Source organism: Callithrix jacchus, chromosome 9 (assembly GCF_049354715.1).
Source record: "Callithrix jacchus isolate 240 chromosome 9, calJac240_pri, whole genome shotgun sequence".
Taxonomy (NCBI): Eukaryota; Metazoa; Chordata; class Mammalia; order Primates; family Cebidae; genus Callithrix; species Callithrix jacchus.
In genome coordinates, this window is record NC_133510.1 from 36,831,808 (window position 1) to 36,840,082 (window position 8,275).

Sequence of the window (8,275 nt, forward strand, 5' to 3'; positions counted from 1 at the left end):
TTTCATTTTTTGACAATTTTCTGGCAAAACCTAAAAATATTGAATTTATTTGAAGGAAACAAACCAAGTTAGAAGCCAAGAACAGTATTTCAATCCTTTATTGTTTGTGAATAACAAGTCATCTATTTTAATCAGAATCTCACACACACACACACACACACACACACACACACACGCACATACACACACAGATGCCAGATCCCTTTCACATGGATTTTTGTCAGTAAATACAGAACACTCAGTGTTCTCTCACAACGAATGCTGAATAAAACTTACAAAGGTGATACTAAGCAGATGGACTTATTAAAATAACTCTAATAACTCACGAAATGTGTTAATCTCTTGAAAAGAAGGATAATCAAATGAGATATTGTGCATTCATGTACTCTAACCACCATTTCTGAGTAAAATCATTTGATTGCAAATTTTGAAGCATGAATTTTAGGCTGTTATAACTGCAAATAACATAATCAGAATTTTCTAAAGAAAAAATATTATTGAAAGAGAAATACAAAACTGCATTAACATTTAAATTATTTGATTTAAATGCTACCAGACAAAGATGCTTATGGGATAAAAATAACCTACAAATAAAAACCTTTTCTCCTCAGAGCCTTGATTTTTATTTCAACACCAAACTCAAATGCAGTTTTGCTTTCATCTACAAGTTTGGATGAATCACATAACCAATATCTTATAGAAATAAAGATAATTTATCTGGATCTTTTTAGGCATAATTAAAAATAGGGCAGAAATAGGATTTCTCAAGTTGAGGATACAAAGATGCTCTTAATTTGAGGCAGTCTATTTATCTATAGTTTTAAGCAATCTATATCTTAGGCTTTGTATAAAGGTACAAATCTGTACCGAGAGAAGTCATGGCATCATTGCAATGAGGAAAATCTGAAAAGGAGATAAGTAATGACACTATTGGAACTTGATGGAGACAGGAGAAGAGGGTTGAATAGAGTGCCAGGATCTTTCCTCACTTCTCATATGGGCAGTTAGTGCTATAAATTTCCCTGTAGACACTGCTTTAAATGTGTCCCTGAGATTCTGGTATGTTGTGTCTTTGTTCTCATGGGTTTTGAAAGACATCTTTATTTCTGCCTTCATTTCATTTATTTATCCAGCAGTCATTCAGGAGCAGGTTGTTCAGTTTCCATGTAGTTGTGTGGTTTTGAGTGAGTTTCTTAATCCTCAGTTCTAATTTGATTGCCCTGTGTCTGAGAGACTCTTTGTTATGATTTCTGTTCTTTTGTATTTACTGAGGAGTGATTTACTTCCAATTATGTGGTCAATTTTAGAGTAAGTGCTTTGTAGTGCTGAGAAGAATGTATATTCTGTGGATTTTGGGTGGAGGGTTCTGTAAATGTCTATTAGGTCTGCTTGGTTCAGATCTGAATTGAAGTCCTGGATATCCTTGTTAATTTTCTGTCTCATTGATTTGTCTAATATTGACAATAGAGTGTTAAAGTATTCCCCTATTACTGTGTGGGAGTCTAAGTCTCTTTGTAGTCATTAGGAACTTATTTTATGCATTGGATGCATGTATATTTTGGACAGTTAGTTCTTCTTGTTGTATTGATCTCTTTATTATCATGTAATGCCCTTCTTTGTCTCTTTTGATCTTTGTTGGTTTAAAGTCTGTTTTATCAGAGACTAGGATTTTAAACCCTGCCTTTTTTGGATCTTCATTTGCTTGGTAAATCTTCCTCCATCCCTTTATTTTAAGTCTATGTGTCTTTGCATGTGAGATGGGTTTCCCGAATGCAGCACACCAATGGGTCTTGACCCTTTATCCAATTTGCCAGTCTGTGTCTTTTGATTGGGGCATTTAGCCCATTTACATTTAAGCTTACTATTGTTATAGGTGAATTTGATTCTGCCATGATGATGCTAGCTGGTTGTTTTGCTCATTAGTGGATGCAGCTTCTTCATAGTGTTGATGGTCTTTAAAATTTGGTATGTTTGCAGTGGTTGGTACTGGTTGTTCCTTTCCATGTTTAAGTGCTTCCTTCAGGAGTTCTTGTAAGGCAGGCCTGGTGGTGACAAAAATCTCTCAGCAATTACTTGACTGTAAGGGATTTTTTTTCTCTGTCACTTATGAAGCTTAGTTTGGCTAGATATGAAATTCTGGGTTGAAAGTTATTTTCTTTAAGGATGTTGAATATTGGCACCCCCCTACTCTCTTCTGGCTTGTAGGGTTTCTGCAGAGAGATCTGCTGTGAGTCTAATGGGCTTCCCTTTGTGGGTAACCTGACCTTTCTCTCTGGCTGCCCTTAGCATTTTTTCCTTCATTTCCTCCCTGGTGATTCTGATGATTATGTGCCTTGGAGTTGCTCTTCTCAAGGAATATCTTTGTGGTGTTCTCTGTATTTCCTGAATTTGAATGTTGGCCTGCCTTGCTAGGTTGGGGACATTCTCCTGAATAATATCCTGAAGAGTGTTTTCCAGCTTGGTTTCATTCTCCCTGTCACATTGAGGTACACCAATTAAATATAGATTTGGTCTTTTCACATAATCCCATATTCTTGGAGACTGTATTCATTTCTTTTCACTCTTTTTTCTCTAATCTTGCCTTCTCACTTCATTTCATTGAGTTGATCTTCAATCTCTGATAGCCTGTCTTCCGCTTGATCAATTCAGCTATTGAAACCTAGGTATGCTTCACAAAGTTCTCATGCTGTGTTTTTCGGCTCCATGAAGTCATTTATGTTCTTTCTACACTTGTTATTCTAGTTAGCATTTCATCTAAGCTTTTTCAATGTTCTTCATTTCCTTGTATTGGGTTAGAACATGCTCCTTTAGCTCAGAGAAGTTTGTTATTACCTGACTTCTGAAACCTGCTTCTGTCAATTTGTCAAACTCATTCTCCATCCAGTTTTGTTCCCTTGCTGGTGAGAAGTTGTGATCCCTTGGAGGAGAAGAGGCATTCTGATTTTTGGTGATTTCAGCCTTTTTGTTCTTCCCATCTTCGTGGATTAATCTGCCTTTGATTTTTGAAGTTGGTGACTTCAAATGGGGTCTCTGAGTGGACATCCTTTCTGTTGATGTTAAAGCTATTTCTTTCTGTTTTTTCATTTTCCTTCTGACAGTCAGGCCCCTCTGCTGGAGGTCCACTCCAGACCCTGCTTGCCTGGGAATCACCCATGGGGGCTGCAGAACGGTAAAGATTGCTGCCTGTTCCTTCCTCTGGTAGCTTTGTCCTAGAGGGGTATCTGCCCAATGTCAGCCACAGTTCACCTGTATAAGGTGTCTATTAGGTTAAATGGAGGTCAAGGAGCCACTTGAAGAGGCAGTCTGTTTCTTATCAGAGCTCAAGTGCTGTGCTGGGAGATCTGTTGCTCCCTTCAAAGCTGTTGGGTAGGGATGTTAAAATCTGCCGAATCTGAACCTACAATATAGCCCCTTTATCCCAGAGCTTCTGTATGAGGAAGGTGGTGGCTTTATTTATAAGTCTTTTTTCAGAGATACCCTGCCCAGCAAGAAGGGAGTCTAGTCACAGTGTACCTGAAGAGGCCTTGCTAAGCTGCTGCGGGTTCTGCCCAGTTGCTGTGTAAACTTCCCAGAGACTTTGTTTACACAGGCAAAGTTAGAATCACCTACCCATGCCCCAGTAATGGCAGGCATCCCTCCCTACACTGAGCTCAAATGTCCCAGGTTGCTGTGCTGGCTGTGAGAATTTCAAGCCAGTGGATCTTAGCTTGCTGGTCTTCATGGGTGTGGATTGTGCCTAGCTGGATCACTTGACTCCCTGGCTTCAGCCCCCCTTTTTTTTCAGGGGAATGAACAGTTCTGTCTTGCTGGTGTTCCTTTTCTAAAGAGGTAAAGGCAGAGAAGAACAAAGGAAAAGAGGAAATAAGTGAGAAAATGCTTCTCTAAGCATTGGAATAATATTTCCAAATAAGGAAGAGGAATAAGCCATGGCCTAACACTTGCCTGGGCTTGTCCAGGCATGTCAGGGTGAATATCTGGGTTAAAGTGGAAGAACTAAGAACACGGGATGCACTTATTTCTTTATTATGACTAACAGCTACTTTAAAAATATTAGCAAAAGCTTTAAAGTAAATTAAGCTTTGAAGAAACTATTATTTATTTGTAATGAACTAAGAGGAAAGCTTTGAAGAGGAACTTTTTATTTGTTCTTATTTTCTACAGAGTAGCGATAGTGAGGAAAAGAAAGAGATAAGGAGGGACCAGTGGAATTATCTTGAGAGAAGAGGAGTCTATTAAAAGTTAGAGAACAGGAAAAATAAAGTTTCCAGGAAAGGGCAGAGAATGAGTAAAAACAAAGACTGCAGGCTAAGATGTAAAGTTCTTGGTTTTCAGGAACTTATTCCTCAGTATCATGTTATTGAATAAAATCTTCCTTTCTCACGGATTTTTAGTATTATTTTAATCATATTTTAACTTCTTTGATGGACCAGTTTATCCAATGTGATGTCTAAATTATGCTATTGCACATATTTGTCCATTTGCTTTAGAGAATCTCTACAATACTAAATGCTGTTAATAGCATGTTGCACATGTTAGTAATCTGTTTATCGAAATCAAAGGTTTTGTCCAAGAAAACTAACCAAGAGTGTGGGCTAGGCATGGTGGTTCACACCTGTAATCTCAGCACTTTGGGAGGCCAAGGCAGGTGTATAACTTTAGGTCAAGAGTTCGAGACTAACCTGGCCAACATAGAGAAACCCTGTCTCCACTAAAAATACAAAAATTAGCCAGGCATGATGGTGAATGACTGTAATCCCGGTTACTCAGGAGGCTGAGGCAGGAGAATTGCTTGAACCTGGGAGGCGGCGATTGCAGTGAGCTGACATCATGCCATTGCACTCCAGCCTGGGCAACAGGAACAAGACATCATCTCAAAAAAACAAAAACCTAACCAAGAGCCTAACCAAAATTCATTATTTTAAAGAAAAAACTGTAATGCATTATACTTCATCCCAAATTCACCAGCAGATTTTCTGAAATTCAACTAAATTTAGTAAATACAAATATAACAGGATACTGCAGTGTTAGGATCTATACTGCTTTATTTATTTATTTATTTATTTATTTAAGACGGAGTTTCGCTCTTGTTACCCAGGCTGGAGTGCCAGGGTGCCATCTCGGCTCATCGCAGCCTCTGCCTCCTGGGTTCAGGCAATTCTCCTGCCTCAGCCTCCTGAGTAGCTGGGATTACAGGCATGCACCACTGTGCCCAGCTAATTTTTTGCATTTTTAATAGAGATGGGGTTTCACCATGTTGACCAGGATGGTCTCGATCTCTTGTTCTCATGATCCACCTGCCTCAGCCTCCCAAAATGCTGGGATTACAGGCATGAGCCACCGCGCCCAGCTATAGTGCTTTAAACATAGCTTCTACAGACCATCAGCCATTGTTTTTAAAAAACACAACTTTTACTTTTTATACAGTAGCATGTAGATTTTGCATGCTGTACTCTGGTAAACATGCAGGAAAAAACAATTTATTAGAAATAATGTGTACAAAAATAATAAAAAAACAGGAAACTTTTCTGTGATAAATAAAACTTATAAATGGAGGGGAGTTTAAATGCATATTCACTCAGTATCTTCTTCAAATGTCTAGCAGATGGTCCCAACAATGTATGCAATTGTATACAGAGTGTAATTTAAAGTTTTTTGCAGTTCCTTTTGTTTAATGTTGAATTGAATTTGGAAGAAATTACAGCACTCTTTCTAAATAAATATTGTCCAGTAAATCAGGGATTGATAGATACTTGCCTAGTATACATTTGGATACTAAAAACTAAGAAGTGTGAAAAAGTAGGTGAAATGTGAATAAGGATTTATATTTGAGTTAATGGTATTGTGCCAAAGTATAACATCAATATTGTTGTACCAGTATTGATTTCCTGGTTTTGACAATATATTATAAGTTGATTTCCATGGGGGAAGCAGAATAAAGAATGGCCTCTGTACTATTTTTTGGCAACTTCTTATAAATCCAAAGCTATTTCAAAATAAAATGTGATTTTAAAAAAAGCATTAACTGAGAATATTATGTGAAAGATGCCTATACTTTGTTCTTGTTGTTGATTTATTCTATCAGTTTACAATAGGTTCACAGAATTAGTTATAACTATTCTTTTAGGCTTAGGTTGGGTACAATGGCTTCCACCTTCTAGCACTTTGGGAGTCTGAGGTAGGAGGATCACTTGAGGCCAGGTGTTTGAAACCAGCCTGGGCAACATAAGGAAACCTCATCTTTACTAAAAAAAGAAGAAAAAAAATAATTATTCTTTTAGCATATACTGATGGTATTTCACTTTACAGATGGTTAGAATATATTGCCATGATTTGATTACATTACTCTGAGTAGGTGCTAAACCACTTGTGGTAAGAAAGAACTTTGATAGCATTTATATAACTTGCTGGTAAATCAGAGTCAATACAGTGAATGAATTAATAGCTTCCAGCTGAAGGAATTTCTATTCTATAAAATGTGACGAATTTATTCTAGGTTTTTAAAGTTCAAAGTAATAATTCATACAGAAATTAATCAGATTTGTGTTTCCATATTTTATAACAGCCTTACCATCTCTAATTATATGCCAAATTTTAAGATAGTGGTTTTTGGGTGAGCAAAGAAGAATGGAGTAAAGAAATTCATAGTTATAGAACATCAATTGTGTATCAACCTCTATGGTAGGCATTTTCATTTTCTCATTAAACCCTAATGACTCTGCAAGTCAAGTGTTACCAATCCCACTTGAAAGATATGAAAGTTGACTACAATAGATCAAGCAATTTTTCAAAGGTTTCACAGCTAGTAAGTGTTTGGGGCCATGATTTAGCCTCAGATCTTCAGCTCTCATTCAGCCCTCACTCTCCTCCACTGAGAGGGCATGATGATACTGATTTGCTATGAGCTCAGTAATTGCACTTGTCTAGAGATAATAAATCTTTGACTGATCTCTGCTTTGCATGGTATTATGTATTGATCATTATGTCCTCCTAATCTTCCTGTACTTATAGAGAATACTCGTTCAGATCTGGGCTAAACTCTGTTCCTGAGCACTTCTAATTTCCTGCAGTGTTCCATATAAATGAGTCAGTAAGTTATTTTTACCCCAACAACAGAATATACTCCTAACACCTCCACAAAAAAAGAATTTATTTAAATGATATTAGGTAGGCCAGGCATGGTGGCTCATGCTTATAATCCCAGCACTTAGGGAGGCCAAGGCAGGTGGATTACTTGAGGTCAGGAGTTCAAGACCAGCCTGATCGACATGGTGAAATCCCATCTCTATTAAAAATACAAAAATTAGCCAGACATGGTGGTACATGCTTGTAATCTCAGTTCCTTGGGAGACTGAGGTGGGAGGATCGCTTGATGCCAGGAGGCAGAGGTTGTAGTGAGCCAAGATTGTGCCACTGCACTCCAGCCTGGGCAACAGAGTGAGAATCCATCTCAAAAAAAAAAAAAGATATTAGGTAGATCACAAAATCTTCTGATGAGGCAGATATTCTGATGAGGCAGAGAAGCTAAACAGCCAGAAAAAAAATCTCCAACCATATTGTAGACAGAGGTAGCTAAAATGTCACGTCCTATTGCCGTGTGGTTTCTATGACACTCAGAACTGATCATCAGAAACTCTGATAGTGCTTTTTTCCACAAACCAGTGCCTGCATCACACTAGGAGAAAAGCAATTCCCCTAAACACAACTATGGCTACATAATGCACATTTTCACATCCAGGACACATGCATACATGTATCATTGGTGAAATCTAGGTCACATGACTACATCTTGAGTAAACATTTGAGATCCATTTGTGGTCCACTTGAGGAAACACCTTTCAACAGTGACGCAAGTAAAACCTTCTTCCTGGCCTTCATCAAAATAACGTTAGCCATGTATCCAGGTGACCATGCAATGCAGAAGGAGAAATGTCTAGGCATTTTCAGGGATAACTACTCACTGGCTCTGAACTGACATGAATTCCGTAAGTCCTAAAATGCCTTCATGCTTCATTAGAGTGGGGATTTATGGAGGCCAGAAAATAAGTGAGGTTTTGGCTTAAGTTCCTTTCAAAATAAGTCCCTAGGTCCATGAGTTTACTCTAGAGTTATTTCCCAAGTTTCTGAATTCATAATTGGGGTAGATGATTCAGCAGTTGATGAATAACATTCTTGCCAGCAGCAAAGACCTACACTGAGTATCTGATATGGCACCATTTTCTACAGAATCATCTAACCATTTCTCCTTCCATTATGGAAATGGCAGAAATTTAACTTT